The sequence below is a fragment of the Camelus bactrianus genome, chromosome 3 (assembly GCF_048773025.1).
Source record: "Camelus bactrianus isolate YW-2024 breed Bactrian camel chromosome 3, ASM4877302v1, whole genome shotgun sequence".
Taxonomy (NCBI): domain Eukaryota; kingdom Metazoa; phylum Chordata; class Mammalia; order Artiodactyla; family Camelidae; genus Camelus; species Camelus bactrianus.
Window position 1 is genome coordinate 495,793 of NC_133541.1, and position 10,912 is coordinate 506,704.

The 10,912-nt window shown below is 32.9% G+C and overlaps 1 long non-coding RNA gene across 1 annotated transcript; it reads right to left on the minus strand.

Annotated features, from left to right (window-relative positions):
• Positions 1 to 653: 653 nt before the first annotated feature.
• Positions 654 to 10,708, minus strand: LOC141575653 (uncharacterized). The gene is made up of 5 exons (XR_012503339.1): positions 10,113 to 10,708; positions 8,706 to 8,773; positions 6,605 to 6,736; positions 5,152 to 5,259; positions 654 to 3,269 (listed from the first exon to the last, which is right to left on the minus strand). It is a non-coding gene; the product is annotated as an uncharacterized LOC141575653 (long non-coding RNA).
• Between the last annotated feature and the right edge of the window lie 204 nt (positions 10,709 to 10,912).

The window sequence follows — 10,912 nt, forward strand, 5'->3', positions numbered from 1 at the left end:
CTTTGTGAAAAATTTACAGCTGCCAATTTATGATCTATGTCTCTGTCCACACTGTGTTACTTGTTAGGAAAGGTCTTAAAAAAAAAAAAAAAGTAAAGAAAAATAGCAAATTATAATGGCTTTTACATTTTAAATTCTTTTCTATGTGTTTATAATCTGCTCTATCATGAGTTATTAAGATAAACATTATCAGCTTTACTCTACTTTCCTATCATGCACATTGTGACTCTGAAAAGCACTCACGCTCTAACTTACCATCTGCAGGTGGTGTACAGGTTAATGCAGTTCTTTTGACAATATATGGTTTTGTAGTCTAGTTATCTAACTACTACATAATGGAAAAGATGTAGAACTACTGGTACCACTGCCCTCGGTGTCTGTCATTTACCTTAAACATACCTGGAAAAGTAGATTCAAAAACTCATTGGCAAGAACATTTTTCACACTCCAGATCTGATATTCTTCTTGAGTTAAGATGGCCATTCTGAAAGAGAAACAATATTTAAGAACATCTTAAATCTTCATTTTCTTATATTATTTGAATAAACTCTTTTATTAAACTTGCAATGGTCATTTGCCTGAAAGAAAACTAATGATTTAGTGTAGATGCTATGTGTTCATCTAAAAGTAGGCCAGCAAAAATAAGTTCATAAATAACCAAACTCTGAAGTAGTGAGTCATAACGTGGGCAATTTATCACCAAAAATCTTCCTCCAGTAAGACCTGGGAAATAACTCACAGTATCTTCTGGTTCAAGGTGAAGTTTACTAACAGAACCCACAAAAGGTTCTGGGTAGAGAAAAAGGATTATTTACTAACTTTGAAAGCATTTTTCCAAACTCTCTGGATTATGCCCTTTGACCCTAACAATTTTCTAAGATCTTCTTTAAAACATCTGGCATTATTAGACTTCTTAAGAGATTTAAAAGAACTAAATATATATAATAAATGAGTATCTATATTAACATTCCCTCAAAATAAAATTTAACATTACTTTCACAAGTTGAGTAAAGCAGTATTTTTTTTTTCGTGTCAAAGTGTACCAAAAATTACATTTATATACAGTAGACAATATTTCTTGGGAGGCAAAAATATAACCAAATGCCTCTTACTTCATCTTTTGAACAATCACCTTAACAGTCCTAGATGAATAATAATGTTCTTAGCTTTTATTACTTAATTATATTTTTATTATTTAATGATTTATTATTTAATGATACTTAATATTATTTATTAATGATATTCATGTATTCATTCAATATATAATACCATTTATTATAAGAAAAGATTTTAAAGCACTGTGATGGTACTTATTGGCTTTCATGATGCAACTTCCATTAAAGTATATTAATACCAATGTAATGGTACAAAATAATGGGTAATATTGTCACAGTCTAGTCACCAGTGAATATGGGTAATAGGTTTGGTTGAAAGGTCCAAATTCTATTCTAAATTTTTACCATTTCATTATTATGGTTACACAGAGATGGAGCAGCTAAATGATCTTTTTTTTAATGTTCAAAAGTACAGTCATAAGAAGAAACTCGGTCTTACACAAAAATAGACAGCAATGATAACCTCCATACTTATCAAACACCCAGAAAAAAGGCGATGGAAATTGTATCTCTACATAAGGTATTTCCTAAAAGAAACTTTCCTATGTTTCGGTTTTCATATATACCAAATAGAAATGGCTACCTTAGTTTTGGGCAGAAAAGTAAATGAAGATGGTTATCTGAATTGCCAAAGATCAAGCCCTGAAAAATTCATTTCTATTATTTATTTCTATTGAGTGTCAGTTAATAAGACTATGATGATTTCTTCTGGATTTGTGATTAAAAAAAATGTTACTTATTTTTCTAAGCCTGTATAAGACCACTATGGTCTACATCCTACCATCTGCTACTTGGTACATGTCAACATTTGAATAGAAAGGGTCAAATTAGCTCATATGTGTCTCACATATATGGATTATCTTCAGTTTCACAGGGATACATAGACATTAAGGCAAACCTATTATAATATCTTTAATAAATGTTGTGAAACTAAAAAAATTCAAGGCTTTATTCTTTGTAAAGTACATGCTCGTTTCTGCTATTATACAATTATTCTGGCTGCTATTAAAGAACTTAGGACAGACCCTCACCAATATTATTGAAAAAAAAATTTTTTTTAAACAATATACACCACCCAGATTGAGATAAAAAATAATTTCCATCATCCCAGATATCCTATGGTCCTTCCCAGTTAAATCACCCATCTCCAAAATCACTATTGTAACACTTATTAACATTAGTTCTGTCTCTGTTCTAGAACTTCATATAAATTGAATTGTACAATGTGTTCTTTTATTCTGTGGCTTCTTTTGCTCAATATAAGTTTTGTCTTACCATAATGTATTAAAATGGGAGAAGTAAAGATTATAAACTACAGATGGCAAGAGCTGTCTCTACTTAATTTTTATAAAATGCCTAGCTTATAAAATATAATTTTTTTATGTAAATAACACTTAATGGAGTTGTTTAAAGGTGGAATGGGCTTTCCTTAGGGACAACTTGGAGGTATTGTAACGACAGGTCCAAATAAGCATTTAGCAGGGATGATGTAGAAGAGATTCAAGTATGTATACGTAAGGTATGTATAGCAATTCAGAATATAATGTATTTTTAGAAAAGAATAAATTAGTCTCTGCTAGACTCAACTTTGTGGTATCATGCGCATTCTATGTGTCTTCTACAATGTTGGATACATCCACGTGTAATTCCTTTAAAACCAGAAACCCAAATCAGTAGTTAGGAAGGAGAAGGTATCATTTTTATTAGCCAGTAGCTGAAGTATAAAGTATTTTCGGTCAAGGTTTTTCTTTTTTTTTTTTTTTTTTTAATTACAGAAATAGATTGCTTGTTTACCTTAAAAATTTATGACAATTTTCCAGTGGTTTCAATTTTTTTTACATAATACATTCAGTTTATTAAATTTTCTAAGGCAAATTCTCTTCCCAATTTTGCATCTTTGGCTATGAATATTTTGAGTAGCATAATATAGAACCTAGAAGTAGTAAGAAATCTTTTTCTCAACCTCTTTTAAAAAATTCTTCACTCTATGTTCCTGTTGGAAGTTTACATGCAAGAAGATGTATGCAATCAGACTTTACCAGGATATCATCGGTGCAGTTGTCCTTCCAGACCTCTAAATGTGCAACCACGTGTCTCTCAGTTCAACCCTAGAAAGAACTCCGTCACCGTCAACATCAAATACCTTGAAGCAAACTAAAGAAAAGAAACTCTTATGGAGAGAAATTACTTTCATATTCTGAAGTATAATATATTTTATTACAAGCTGCCCTAGTAAAATTACTTAGTTCCTCAAACAACTACATTCTGGACTAAGTTCTTATTTGGAGGACACTGTGTCCTTAAAGTCCTTTGAACTTGTAGGAATTCCTGTACACTTCACAAGTCTCTCTCCTTATATCATTAGCCAGCTTAGAGAACTCTATCCTTCACCTAAATCTGAAGTTAAATTTCTTGCAAACTGAAAAAGGGCCAAGTTACTATACAATATCTCACAGATTTTGAGAAGGTAATTCAACCTTTTAAATTAATTTCTAATATTTAAAACTGATCACTTCAGAGTTGATTCTTACAATGCTGAAAATATTCCATCTACATTAAGAATCAACAAAAAGCTGGTACAGTAAGCCCCCTGTATCCATTGGTTCTGCATTCACAGGTATAAACAATAGATCAAAAAAATATGTATACATATATATAAAATATATATATATAACTTTCCCAGAAAGTTCTCAAAAGCAAAACTTGAATTTGCTATGCACTGACAACTATTTACATATCATTTACATTGTATTTACAAATAATTACATTATATTAGGTATTACAAGTAACCTAGAGATGATTTAAAGTATACAGGATGATGTTCATAGGTTATATGCAAATACTATGCCATTTTACATAAGGACTTGAGCATCCATGGATTTGGTATCTGAGGGGGTCTCAGAACCAATCCTCAGCAGATAATGAGAGATGACTTTATAAAGATTTTGCCTCTCCAATATAATTAATGTGCACCCAATATTTTTGCCTAAGAACAATTTCAAATCTTCAATGAAGTTTATATACAACAAGCTAAAAATCTGAAATATCAGCACTTTGCTAATTAACATCAATATCAGCAAAGTTGCTAGTTAGTCTAGTTGGTTAACTTCCACTAGTCCACTGGCAAAAAATAAATTAAAAAAATTTAAGACAATAATTAACCTCAATTGAGAAACAAAGACTTCAGCCTCTTTAATACCAGAACTTTAATGTGAACAAATAATCTATCACAAAGCCAGGTTAGAGTAATGGTATACTATCAGGGAAGATAAAAGAAATCTAAATTTTTAAGATTAAATAATTATCTACTTCACACACCCGTGTGTGTAATAATTATGTATTAATTATGCTATTAAATTAACTGAGTACATCACAGTACAACATTACTAAAGAATATTGAACTAATAAGTATCATACCCAAAATACGCAGTATTTGTGAAGCTGTATTTTAGAAATATGCAGAGATAATGACCCTAGTGAATATATAAGAATTAGGTTCCAATTAAATGTAAACTGCTGCATTTTCCTAACCAAATATGGTTAAGATTTATTAATGTAATATGCTTATAAATTACGCTATAATATTTTAGCTAGGTTTAAAAGATAAATTTAGTATTTAATAAAATTGTTTTATCATAAATTTAATTTTGGTAATAAAATATCAATATACACAGTGCTAGAAAATAAGTTGGAATTCAAGTTAAGCAAGACAAATTTTCTATATAGACTACCAGAAAATATTTTCTATATGCTTAACATTTTCAAACACATCATGAATGATGTAGTTCATTTACCATGAATTGTACATTCATCTGGAAAATCAACCATTATTAATAACAAAGATCTTAAATTACTCCACAGTAAAAAAGAACAGATGATTGAACCTTTACACTGACCTCAGTAAAACCTCAGCAAGAGATTGCTATTTGCCAAAGGGATGAAAATTCAAGCTTTAATCAGATGATTTTTTACATGAATGGATGCTAATTTTTTTCTCTGTATAGCTTCCAAATTTTGTGATGTTTAACACACTTACATTTCTGTCTTTCAGCCAGAGGTCCTCTGCAACAAGCTGATAACCCACAGGATATCTCCTTAAAATCTATGTGGCTGTCATGATTTTCACCAAAAGCGTTAAATAAACCTGTAAAATAGGAACACAGAATAAATCACAGCCAACAAACTTCCTGTTAATGACATGCTTATGAAAGGAGGCATGACTCGCATAAACTGACTTAGTTTTTAAAAGTTATCAGTAGTTTCCACTGTCTTAGGAAGTTTTTATTTTCCCCCTGGCATAATTATAACCAAAATTTAACTTCCTAGAAGAAAATACTATCATTTAGTGTTTGGTTTTGTCTGCCTACCTGTCTCTATCTTATATTAATTCCAAAAGTCTAAAGTGATTGTAGAATGTAAAAAATAAAAGTATATTTTAAAAATGTAACTGGAAAAAAGTCAGAGACCACAATTATCCTAATTTGGAAAGACTAAGAAGAAAAAGGAAAAAAGAAGAAGAAAAGTTGAACTCTATCAAAGATATACTGTGTTGTTATTAACAAGCTTCATACAGCTCCTTCATGAAGCAAAGAAAACTAACACACTATATTATAAGAGAAAGAAATTCTGTACTGCAGTCTTCATTGTACCACTTAATCTGTATACATAAATATATTAAATTTCAGAAATAAAGGGCAATTTATAATCTAATCCTGTGGATTTTAAACTTTTCATAAAAAATAAATGGAATCATTTTGTTTTCAAATGAAATGATTTCTCAATCTCTAATTCTAAAAAGGTAAAAATATAACTGCACTGCTGAAGTGGAAGCCCTGTCTGTTCTAGCTCCCCTAACAAGTATTTCTAAAACACACAAGAAACCTGAAGAATACAGACTATTTCAAGAATCTAATTCTGTGCCCTCAAAGAGCAGAAAATTGAAGCTAAGAAGTAGTTAAATGACTTGCTGAAAGTAAGAAGTTTTTTTTAAGAAGGTCTGAATCAGAAGCAGAACCCAAGCTTTCAGATTTCAAATACAGTTTTTGTGATTATCACCCACAACTACTCCTTGTAAACCTCATTTAATTATATATATATATATATAGTAGTGAACAGTTTAGAGCTAAGTGGGGACCTTAGAGATGGTCTAGTCCAGTGGTTTCTTAATTTTTTAAGGGTGGGGGAAGGATACAGCAGTGGAACCTTCTTCTATATAAAAGAAATACAATAGACATTACTCAGCTGAGGAAGAGGTGGGGTCATGTGTGGAAGCTAGAGCTTTGCCTATTCAGTGTCCACCACCCTGACCTTGCACCAGATGCTCAGGCACCGCACTGGAGCACAGTTTCATAATGATTTTCTTGGTCAAACCGATTTTATATATGAGAATATTCAGGTGCAGAAAGGTAAACCGACTTACACAAGGCTCCAAAGGTGGAACAAGGCTCACGTTTTTAGCAAAGAACATTTGTAGAAAATAGGATTCCCACCTTCACTCAGAGATGGACAAATTGGTGGTGAAGCCAATGGGCCAAATGTCTCTAAATCAAGTCATCCAGTTCAGGATTGAGCCCTCAGCAACCAATAGCATTTCTCCAGATGAATGATGTCTGATTCTTCCACTAACAAATCAAACAAGATTATAAAATCTCACTCTTCTCTTCTGGACAATTAATTAGTTCATCCTGATAATGTAAGTTCTAAAGATACATTTTAATTTCCCAGTTAAACTGTTAAAAAACTACCTAAAACAAAAACTCTGAAAGACAAATATACTGTATATAAAGTGGCATGAAAATTAAATTCAAATTAACATAAAAGAGGCTTTAAAATGGGAAAAAAACTTGCAATTTCCCATTAAGCAGGCTGTTTAATTCCAACATGTAAAATAATAAACTAAGATATTTATTTTTTGCTTCCCACACTTTTATCTGTATTCACTTTGGTGATTTTAATCTCTATCTTGGATTTGAAAATTCCTGATCATAGTCTCTCCTGGCTACACAGGTAACACACTAATAGCAGGATCTATGTTTGAGTTATCCTGTCACTATGGTAACCATTTACACTTTTAATACTTATTAAATAAATGTACAAAGGGGATAGACCTAAGCTTCTCCTTCTTGGCCCTAAAATTCTTACTACCCCTCCTATAAAGGCAGGAGCCTCCTCTGTAGGACAGAGTGTAAATGTATCTCCTGAGAAGGATTCCCCAACAAGGGCTGTCTTTACAGCGTGCTTTTAGATAAGATGTTTTTATGGGACATTTCAATAAAAGGATCAAGGACCTAAGCTTCCCAGTATGGTGGGAGTTGTGATGGGCATGGGAGGATGCTCACTTGGGAGGATGAGATGTTAAAGACACTAACAGTGAAAAGGACAGGGCAAGATGAAGGGCGATTGGGAAACAGGACCACAGAGATGTGACATCTACTTCCCACTGTCATCTAAGTGATACCTACTTGAAAGAAATATTTTTACAGTTAAATTCTATAATGGGGGGTTATTTAAATGAAGCACACATATACTCAATGAGTAGATCACATAATTTTTAGAGATTCAGAGTGCATTAGCATTTTCAGAGTACTTTTTACATCAATAACTAGTATTTATAAATTCCTGTGCGCTAAATAATTATGTGGAATTATTTCCATTTTGCTTTTAGACTTACTACAGCTTAACCTATTCAATGCACTGATACAGAGTAATTTTTCTAATGAATAAAAATGATAATATACAACTTGTTAAAGATTCTTTAATTTCTCCATCACCAGATTTATGAACACTTAGGCCTATGGGTCAGGCCCCGTTTCTTGCCAGCTTTTTCACCAACACCTTACATTTAGGTTATATTGCATTACCCAGAGGTCGGGAAATGTTCTTTCACACATCCATGTCTTTATTAGGTCCTGTGTCTTCTGAGGAGAAACCTTCTCCCCACTTTCACATCCTTCCATTTTACAGCCTAACCACTAATCCTTCTGTGAACACCTTCTAGTGCTTTCCAACCTCACCAGCTACCCCAGGGTTTTAACTTCTCTCTTCCACAACTGTCCTCCACTGTATATAGTATCCAATATTCAAGTGAAGTATGAGTCCTCATTTACAGGTCTGTGGCCTCTCTAGATTATAAAGTATTTGGATTCAGAAACCTTGTGCTTTATCACTGTAGCTGCTAGAATTCATTTCATAGGACCTGATACATAGTAACCACACAATAAATACTTGCTGAATGAATGAATGAATGAATGAATGAATGAATGAATAGCCAAGGCAATATTCACAGCCAAGGCTTCCCCATCCCAGCTCAGTATTCTTTCTGTTATATCAAAGAGACTCTGCCCCATGAGACAATAGACCCTGCACATTTTAACAAATGTATACAATTATTAGGAACTATTATTAGAACAGAGACTAGCACTACTGTTCTCATAGTTATGTCACATAAGTAGTGTATTAAAGCTCATTCTGATTTGTTATTTATACAAATCAGCTATGTCTGTCACCAGTTTAAATATTAGTAATTTAGAAAACAAAAGTTATTGATTTATCCACTCATCAAAAAACATTATGACAGATCTACTTACATACCTCTTTTGTCAGTTTATATACCAACTGGAAAAGAAGGGGTGTACAGTCAACTCTGAGAGTATAATTGCCTGCAAAATAAAATAGAGAGTATTTTAATACCTCCAAATGGACTTCAAACCTGTATTTAATTCTAACTTTATTTTCTAATTATAAACAAGATATAACAGATTTCAAATTGAAGGCATCATTCCTGGAGAATTAAAAATAGGGTGGACCCTACAGATTATCATATTCAGTGAAGTATGTCAGACAGAGAAAGGCAAATATCAAATTATATCACTTATATGTGGAATGTAAACAAACAAAAAAAGATACAAATGAACTTATTTACAAACCAGAAATACATTCACGACATAGAAAAGAAACTATGGTTACCCAAGGGGAAAGGGGGAAGGGAATAGAGATGTTAGGAGTTCAGGACTAACAGATATACACTATTATATATGAAACAGATAAACAACAAGGACCTACTGTATAGCACAGGGAATTATATTCAGTATCTTATAATAACCTATAATGGAAAAGAATCTAAAAACAATGTATATGTGTATGTATATGTATATGTATATGTATATAACTGTGTAACTTCACTGTACACCTGAAACTAATATTACAAATCAAATGTACTTCAGTAAAAACAAATAAATAAAATTTTAGAATAGATAGATAGGTAGGTAGATAAATAGACAGACAGACAGTCTGGCTAAAACTAAAACACAAGGTGGAAATAACTCTTCAGGAGCCAGAGAGGCTGCAGCACACACTCAGGATAGAAGACTGCAGAGGCAGACTCTGCTGCTAAGGCTGCAGCTCCTGCAGTAACAGTAAGGGCCATTGCTCATTATGGCAGCAGTACCTAGGGGTCTTTGGCAAAGGAAGTGGTAAGGCCATAATGTTCACGTTTTTATTCATTCATTCAATTCAATATCAAGACGTTAGACTAGAGCGTGTCAGTAACTAACATGTGTCCTGTGACACTTACCTAGAAATAACCATAACACGATGAAAGCCTACAGATGCACATGCCACATGTCAGGATCAAAAGAAAGTCTGTAGTGGGTGCTTATTTCAGAGTTGTTCCAATACATACAGGAACTATTTCTGTATGAAATACTTTAGCCCAACTTTTAAAAATAGCTCCACAGGAAGAATGTCAAAAGTACTAAAGTTTTAAGTAGTAATCCAAGATAGGCCAATGGTAAATATACTAAAGAAATTAGGATCAATAGCTTAGTTATGAATCATATTGATTCATTTGAATCATAATAATGTTCTCTCTGGTAAAATGGAGAAATGGAGGTATTATTGAGGCATCTCATAGAAAGAGGATAATCCTAGTTTATGAGTTGGAGTTGACAGACTTAAATACTGGTATACTATTTAATGACAATCTGAAATAAAATTTACCTTCTGTGTATGAGTCTGCATTGATATATGCAACCTCTCTCTCCTGGAGTGTTTTCACATTCTCCTGTAGTTGAAGCAAAGCAGTCACTTAACTCACGGCATTTACAATTGTGGAAATACAAGCAAAACAAATTAATTCAGTAAAAGAGTGGTTTGCAGATACCATTATAAATCAAATGCCTATGCCTTTGACCATAATTTTAAGAAAATGCTATTAACTGCTTGATAATATTAATGCAATTAAAACAAGAAAGAAAAATATTAGTGATGCTGTAGCCACTTTTCATAGCAACAGCACGGAGACCCAGAGGAAAGCTGCCCCTGATCCCCTGCACCATAATATGAAGGGGGAAGGCTCAGAGATGCTCAGCCTCACCCTGGATCTACTGGAAGAGAACTGCTCAAAGTAAGGCCTGGAAATCTGTACTTTTAAAAGGTGTCCCTGGCAATCCTTACAGACATTAAAGTATGAGATCCCTTGACGTTGGGGATCCAAGTAACTTTACCATATTAAAAGTGAGGAAGTTGGAAATTTTATTTATCAAGAATTTTCTGAAAGAGAAGATATTGATGAAAAAGAAAAAGAAAGGAGGGGAGGATAGAGAAAAAACTAGAGGGAGAGAAGAGTGGCTATTTGGACAAAGACAAGACATTTCTCTCTCACACATACATGCACACACGCACACACATTCTAGAAAAATACAGCAGAAGAAGACTAATGCCATCACACACATGGGAATATGCAGAGAGAACTCTTTTCTTCTCTCTGTTTCTCTCTCTCTCTCTCTCTAGCTTGCTAC